Genomic DNA, 8,499 nt, shown 5'->3' on the forward strand with positions numbered 1-8,499 from the left:
GAAAGCTGATAGGGAGGTTGATGACTCCTATTGATTTTGAGGTCAGTATGTCAAAGGTCAAGGTCACAGTGACCAGGAACAGTATAATGGTTTCCAGGCAATAAGTCAAGAACACTTGGGCCTAATGTCAGGAAAATTGATAGTTAGGTTGGCCATGACCAGCAGATGACCCTACTGATGTTGAGATCATTAGGTCAAAGGTCAAGGTCACATTGGCTAGGAACAGTTAAACGGTTTCTGATCTTCTTGTCCAAAACCATAGGGCCTAGGACTTTGATATTTGGTGTGTAGCAAAATCTAGTGGTCCTCTACCAAGAATGTTCAGATTATTTCCCTGGGGTCAAATATGGCCCCACCCCGGGGCTCACTTGGTTTATATAGACTTATATAGGAAAAACATTTGAAAAACCTCTTGTCCAAAACCAGAGGGCCTAGGGCTTTGATATTTTGTATATGACATCATCTAGTGGTCCTCTACTAAGATTGTTCAAATTATTCCCCTATGGTCAAATATGGCTCCGCCGTGGGGGTCACATGGTTTACATAGACTTATATAGGGAAAAACTTTGAAAATTTTCTTGTCCAAACCACAAAGACTATGGCTTTGATATTTTGTAATGTAGCATCATTTAGTGGTTCTCTACCAAGTTTGTTCAAATTATCCCTCTAGGGTCAAATATGGCCCCGCCCCAGGACATTGAAATTGTTCTATTTATTGTAGTCATATAAAGTTAAGCTACCATAAAGATCACCTCCACAGTAAGACCACCTTGCAGAAAATATCATTAGTTAGTTGCACATGCTTTATACATGTATACATATAAATGTAATCTAGTACAAATCCAGCTGCTAAGCCGAAGTGTCTGTCCATTGTTTGTATAAATATAGGCTGCATGGCTTTTCAAATATACTTGTTGTAACTACATTGTGAAACATGTCACTGGCTTTTCCGGTCATACGGTTTACCTTTGTGTACAGCCTTTTAAATACTTGTAACCCAAGATCTCTCTAACTAAGAATTTAATACAGGGGTTACATGGTGTTCTATCTTAAGACTGTATAATTCTATTACATTGTATAAAATCCCTTAGAAGCAATGCTGACCCAAAATATCTTGATCTTACTGCATTATTGGTTTATTTACAGTACATATCTTTTATATGAGCAATGCTAAGTATGGAAAGAAAGTATTACAGGTTATTGTTAAAAATCGATCATATGAAACGTGCAAATGGTAGAAAAGAAACAGGTCTGGTAAACCAGTACGTCAAAACCACTGTGTTCATAACTATAGTGTAACAAACTCAAAACGAACACTCGACAATTGTAATACCTAAACTGGTCGACTTCTTGCAAAAACAAAACAATGCATAGTTTGTCTTTTTAGTTTTTAGCACTTTGGAAGATTAGAACTCGCACCGGTGACAGCACTGATATACGGATCTTCATGTTTTATTTGTTTAAATTTACTGAAGATAAGTTTCAACAACTTTCCATTAGAGGAATGTAGTATATTTCTGAAAAAGTTCCTAGATCAAGGAGATTTAATTTCATTTTTTTAAAAGATACTTACTCTTAACTTCAGTCACAGAATTTAAAATATCTCAAAGACAAGGTCCGAACTTTTTGTTAAAAAACCCCTGTGATTTCATGCTTTTCTGTTATCTGCAGACATCATGAAACAAGCAATAGGTTATAATGGGGTGTTTTATTTTGCCTTATAAGATTTGTGCTTGTGAACATTTATTTGTGTAGTTGGAGTTCTAACTCTCAGCCTATTTCACTTGAAATCATTTTCTTTCTACCAGCAGCTTTTGCTCATTTTTCTCTGATGGCTGTAAATTATATTGCTCATGAATAATGGAATTATAATCACCGCCCTTATATGCTCACTCTATTTCAACACACAGCGGCAATTGTCTCATGTACAACTTACATAGCTCTATAAGACTTAGGATACTTTTTTGAAGGGGAGCGGTGGTCTAGTGGATAAGGTGTCGGCCGCTCAATCCAGGGGTCGTGGGTTCGAGCCCCACTGGGGTCACGACCATGACTTCTCATATGACACCAGTACTGGTTTTTCCAGGAAGCGGACTCGAGAGTGGTTCCAATAAGCTTGAAGCTTTCATCACAATCGAGCTAAAACAAATTAGTATAAACTAAGACTTAGGATGGCATACAGAAAAAGGCGATTGTTGTTATATATATTGAATAAAACATATCATTTTATTCTGGAAAGAATGTCTTTTCTCATTCAAATAAGTGGTTCTATTGTATTGTATGACTCATATTGTTTCTAAGCAAAGACTGAAGCATTATTTGATATTTTGAGATAAAGGTAAGATAAGTACTGAAATATGACCTGAAATTGTCTCCCTTGTAATTTGATACCAAAGTCATAAAACAGTGTGTTTAGAACTAAGTAGACGGTAAAAGTTTTTTCTTTTAAATATGTTCCCTTAACCTATGGTAGAACATTTGTATTTAGGACTGATATTGTGAAAATATATACCAAAGGGTTTAAAATTCAGTCCAAACATTATGTATTTGGACTTAACACGAAACAGCAAAAGTCACAGGGTAAATATTCTAAAATATTACACTGATTTTTTTTTTTAAATTTAATTATTCTGGACCCTGTGTTTCAAAGACTTGAATTATATATCTATCAATTTTGAAGAATATTTTTTGAAAATAATTGGTCTTCTTGACGAAATCATGAAAAGCCGATTTTTATTTCCAAAACTGTAATTAGAGACAAATGATAAGATCTGTAAACATTTCAAAATTACATATAGCGGAACCGTAGCCTTCATCTATAGAAAATTTGACATGTCGTACTGAAGGCTTCATTTGTAGATAAAGAAAACCAGAAACATCCTATCTGCTTTTTATTTTTTGTAAATGTATATGCTTTCCATATACTTTTATAATGCGCGAATATGCATGTATTCAAATATTCATTAATTATGCGTAGGAGAGATCTCAAAGTTTGGAGTGGGATGCGACCAGCTAAACCTGAAGGAATTTCATTGAAAATATTTGGATAACTTCCGCCCTCTCATCCCCCAAACTTCAACACCCTCCCCCCCCCCACCCCACCCCCACCCCACCACCAAACAAAAAAAAGGTTCTTCCTCTTATCTTATCCACAATAGACATCACCTTAAATCCTTATCATTAGGTCAAATATAGTGGTTGAGGAAGCATATACTGGCCCCAATCTCAAAATATGGAGTGTGGGGTGGGGTTGAGGAGGTGAGGGACGGCGCCCCCATACCACGCACTGCTCCTAAATCTTTTAATGTTTTAATTTTCTTTTTACGTAAGTCAGCTGTTAACTAGAAATGAAACATGTTAGTGTTGTTCATTTTAGAATAAAAATTATCTAGACTTACTTTAATATCTAAAAAGCTAAAAATTATTCACTATGAGGTGAAATGTTTTATTGTTACACAACTTTATATTAATAAACAATATTCTTTTAGAAAGTACTTTTACTATTAATTTGGCCGAGTCTGATAGTGTTAATTCTCAAAAAATATTGACTTTAGTTCTGAATCCAGATTAAAAATATGTTCGACTTTTCGATATTTCTACTTATTACACTACTGGATGCACATGCCATTAAAAGGGTCATGAAATTGGCCTTAATTTTTTCAAACGTTTTTAACAGAGTTTTAACAGGTCACCATTAAAAGTCACCCATTACTTCTTACTATTTAATGGGATTTTCATGACCATAGTTTTAATGCCCTACATTAAAAAGCCATGAAATAAGTACATTAAAATCCTGGTAAAATATACCCTGTTAAAATGACTTTGATGGCCATGAAAAGCTGCTTAAAATAAACCAGTAATTTAAAAAAATAAATTAACAGGCTTCTTAAAACTCCATGAAAATTTTTAACTGGCATGAAATTAATGTGCCATTAAAATGTTCCCCTTAATTCCACATTAATTTAACTTAGTAAATACTAATGGGGCGATTATTTTTTTAATACTCTGTTAATGGATGTTAATTATTTAAAAAATGTTTAATGGTCTCATTAAATATGTCAGATTCAATTTTAATGGGTTCGTAATATTTGAATGGTATAACAATTTAAGGGCCATGAAAATTTGCCATCAGAATTAGACATCTTAAGATAATCAACTTCGTATTGATATTTGCGGTATTGATTTAAACTACATATAACTACACATGCAATAGTATCAATACATATGTACTGTTTTGTAAAATGCTAGAACATTTGTTTCTTCTTTTTTTTTCTCAATATTTTGTAATGTAAACACATGTAACAGCCTCTTACAAACATTTGTCATGTTGTATCCTTATTCTGTCATATGTTCATATGAAATGAGAAAATAAATGGATATTGTATTGTATTGTATTGTGTTGTACTGAGAAGGGTTTACAGGTACCGGTTTAATAGATCAAGTGACCATGTGGGTAGTTTTAACTATTCAACATTATAATATTGACAAACATTCTGAAGTTTTTATTGGTACAGACATAAGGCATCAGGTGTATTCAAAAAGCAGCTGTTGATGACAATGTCAGCGCACAATGGGCAATCACAATTTAGCTCTACTTCAGTACTTTGTGCTCAGGTGCATGCACTTAAACAGCTAAGAGCAAATGTTTGAAGGATTGTATCACAAGTAGCTTCCCCCCTCCCCAGTCAAGCGTACCACACTCTTTGATTCATTGAAACGAAGAAGCGATTGATCTGCCCATGCCCCAAATGAATTTAAATCAGATGGTAAATTTTAACAATCATGTGTACTGTTCATTTCTCTATAAACGTTAGTTTCTACTCAAGGAATGGAAAATCTAAACTGGTCTGAACACATTTTATAATGGAAATTCCTTACATCACCCATTTTCTTATACAAATGCTAATTTTTTGGACAGGAAAAACAAAAACAAAAAACAGAAAAATTGACATGCATCAATACGTATTTACCCTTACCAAAACAATGTAGACTGATGTTATCAAATAAATTAATATGTTTTCATCCGACTTTCATTGAAATAAATCCGATTTTTTGTAGGAACACAATTTTGCAAACATTTGAAAAAAATGGCGTAACTGCATCAAGGGGAAATACCTTTAATGCAATTAAATAACATCATGATATATGTGTGTGTGTGTGTAGTATGTATTTATTGTGATTTAAAGTCCATTTTAGAACAATATGGGACTGGAATTATAAGCATTCAATGGGAGTGCAAACCAAAAACCAAAAAAGAAAATATACGAATCACATTTTACAGAATGTATTATTTAATCGGCATCACATTGCTGTTAAGGGCCATTAAGTTTACTCTTAAATGAAATCGTACAGAACCTGAACATTTAATGGGCATTAAATCAAATTTAAGGGTCATGAATAATCCTGTTAAATTCAAAATATACAGAATTTCACTATTTTCTCAAGGCCATTAACTTTTTTAGCTTCCAAACTAAATTTTTGATGGCATGATTCATGGTCAAAAATGGTTGTTTTAATGGTATTTTAACATGTAACGCATTAATATTGTGAAACCTGTTAAATAAAGTGATGCAAGAATTAATGGTTTTTCCTATTTTAATGGGTATTTTACAGGGTTTTAAGCCATGTTTAATGGTATGTGCATCCAGTAGTGACAGGAAGGTATATGTAAGATTGTATCGGAGCGATTATTTTCTAGTTGTATTTATACATATATCTGAATATACTGTTGACTTAAACTTTCACAAGTTTAACAAGAGTGCCAGACTTCACAAAATATGTCCGTCATCGAACTTGGCCTAATTCAAGGGCCATAATCAAAGAGTGCCAAGGAGCGTTTTTGGTAGTTATCATACTTGACCTAGATATTGTGCCCACCAATATTGTCAGCAAGTTTGGTGAAGATCGAATGGAAACTGTTCGACTCAGAGAGCGGACAAGGCTAAATTCGCATTTTTTCGAGTAATTCAAGGGCCATAATACAAGAGTGCTTTAGGGAATTTTGCTGGTTATCTAACTTGATCGATATATTATACTCACAAACATTGTCAGCAAGTTTGGTGAAGATCGGACAAAAACTTTTTTACTTAGAAAGCGGACGTGCTTTGGACGCCGACCGACCGCCCGCCACTCGCCGCTCAATGCCCGCAACGGGTGTTTACATAATTATACGCCCCGCTCTTTCAGAGACGGGCGTATAAAATAGTTACAGCATGTAACGTTGTCAAAATGTTTTTGTCCTTCTCATAACTGTTCAGTAAAACTTCAAAATAATACGGATAGTACGATTACAAATATCACTGGTAAAGTCACCATTTTAATGTTGACATCCAAGAACGAGTTGTATGTGTACTCAGTTATGAATGGAAGCCAAACCATTGCAAAATTCAAACTGCTTCAGACTTAGAAGTTACAAGTCAAAGATGAAATATACAGCTTTTTAAACTTAAGTTTTTGTTTGTGACAGCATTCGAAAATAAAGCTTTAAAGGAAAAATCAAGCAGAAACAAATGTCAAATGTTAAAGCTATTTATTTATTTTGGGGTGTATTCTTAGCAAAATATGTGATAAAAATAATTAATCTGGAAATCCACATGTACTCCGTCAGATGAACTCGCAAAATAAGGGTTTTATTGCATCGAAGAGGTAACCAGAAAAATTAATATCGTTGAAACGGAAATTTTATTGGCTGTCAGAATTATGTGTATGTACGTTGCTGAATCCATACCCGGTTGAAAGCACCAACTTAAAGGTAAAATTGTGACGCGTTTTTCTTGGTTTCTATGTCAAGGATGCGGTTCTTTAAAACAGTTTCAGATACAGGTACATGATTTACGTATAGACGATATACATTTTGATGAAAATAGTCAAACTATGACTTGTTTTTCAAACGTCATCTTCACACAGCTAATTTGTATAGAAAATAGGAGAAGTGCAATATAAGACGGACAGCTAAAGCTTTACCTTGGAAAGCAGGAAGTATCAGCTCTCACCTAGAAAATTTTACTTGCAATATAATCTGTGAGACATTAGTTTTAGAATAGCCTGGTTTCTAATGATATCGGGGTACTTCATGTGCGCAAAACGAACGAAACTAAAGAAACAACTCCTCTCATTTGTTTATTTCTTTACTGCTTTCTACATCCGTCCTTATTACTCTAATGACCTGAAAACTTTAATTATCTAGTAATTATTAATTCCCGCTGAGTATGATGCCATGTCAAAGTTTCATGATACCGGTGTAACCATAAAAAAGTGTCAACTATTGGAAGCTTGATTCACAATTATGTTGATATTTCCTAATACTTCAGTATGCTTACAGTCTATGATTTCAGACACACTTCAAAAGGGTTTTCAACACAAAAAAAACACCGGAAAATCTAAGATTTAGACTGCATATTACCAAAAATATACGTTTTACAAGACTGTGATATCTAGAAGTATTCTAAATGTAAAAGTTTAGCAGGAATTTCAACAGCTACCATATTAAAGAGTAGCAGAGTTATCTTGTGAGAATATACAGTAATATTGTCAGACCGATATATCAAGAGCACATGTTGTACTGGAGCTTAATTGGGTATGTACTGGAGCTTAATTGGGTATCATTATATTTTGCATATTACTGTAATTCTATTATTTTTGCCTTAATGGCTTGCCATATTTTTAATTCTAAGAAATAACCGCCTCTGTAGCCTAGTGGTAGAGCGTCCGCTTCGAGTGCGGGAGGTCGAGTGTTCGATCCCCGGCCGCGTCATACCAAAGACGTAAAAATGGCAGCTCCCTCGCTTGGCGCTCAGCATTAAGAGGGTAGTTCTAGCACTGGTCAGCCCGGTGTCAGTATAATGTGACTAGGTAGGGTATCATGTCACGTGTCTACGGCGTGATATTCCAGTGAGGCAGCACTATAAAGTTGGGCATTGTGCTCACTGCTACAAGTAGACACCGTCGTTTATATGACTGAAAAAAAATGTTGAAAAAGACTTTAAACCCGAACACACACACACATTTCTAAGAAATGACCTTAATATAGAAACAACCTGGCTTCCGGCTTGGTGACGTCATCAGAAATATGTCAGATGATAATTTCGCTAAATAATCTAGATAAAAACACCGTTTACAGGAAATATAGAGTGTTTTTGACACAGGGGGAGGGGACCAAAGGTAGAAAATCATGTTTTAAATGTTTTTCGTTATGAAAAAATCAATAACTCACCAATAATCATGACATTTTCGCAAAAAGTTAAGCGATACGGAGGAGTGGCTTCCGGTTTGCTTCATTAATTATGTCAACACTCGATAAGAGGGGCTAACATACAAGTATCGCGAGAAGTATCGCAAAAATAACACATTATGAAATACATCAAACCAGAAGATGCTTTAGTAGAGAAGTGCATGTCTCCCCCAAAGCATAGTAGTAATAGGCAAGAAGTCAATAGCGGACAAGAGAGAAAAAAAGAGACACTGATGGTTGTCTTAGTTGAATGCAATAGCGATCATCTC

The sequence above is a fragment of the Mercenaria mercenaria genome, unplaced genomic scaffold (genome assembly GCF_021730395.1).
Source record: "Mercenaria mercenaria strain notata unplaced genomic scaffold, MADL_Memer_1 contig_739, whole genome shotgun sequence".
Taxonomy (NCBI): domain Eukaryota; kingdom Metazoa; phylum Mollusca; class Bivalvia; order Venerida; family Veneridae; genus Mercenaria; species Mercenaria mercenaria.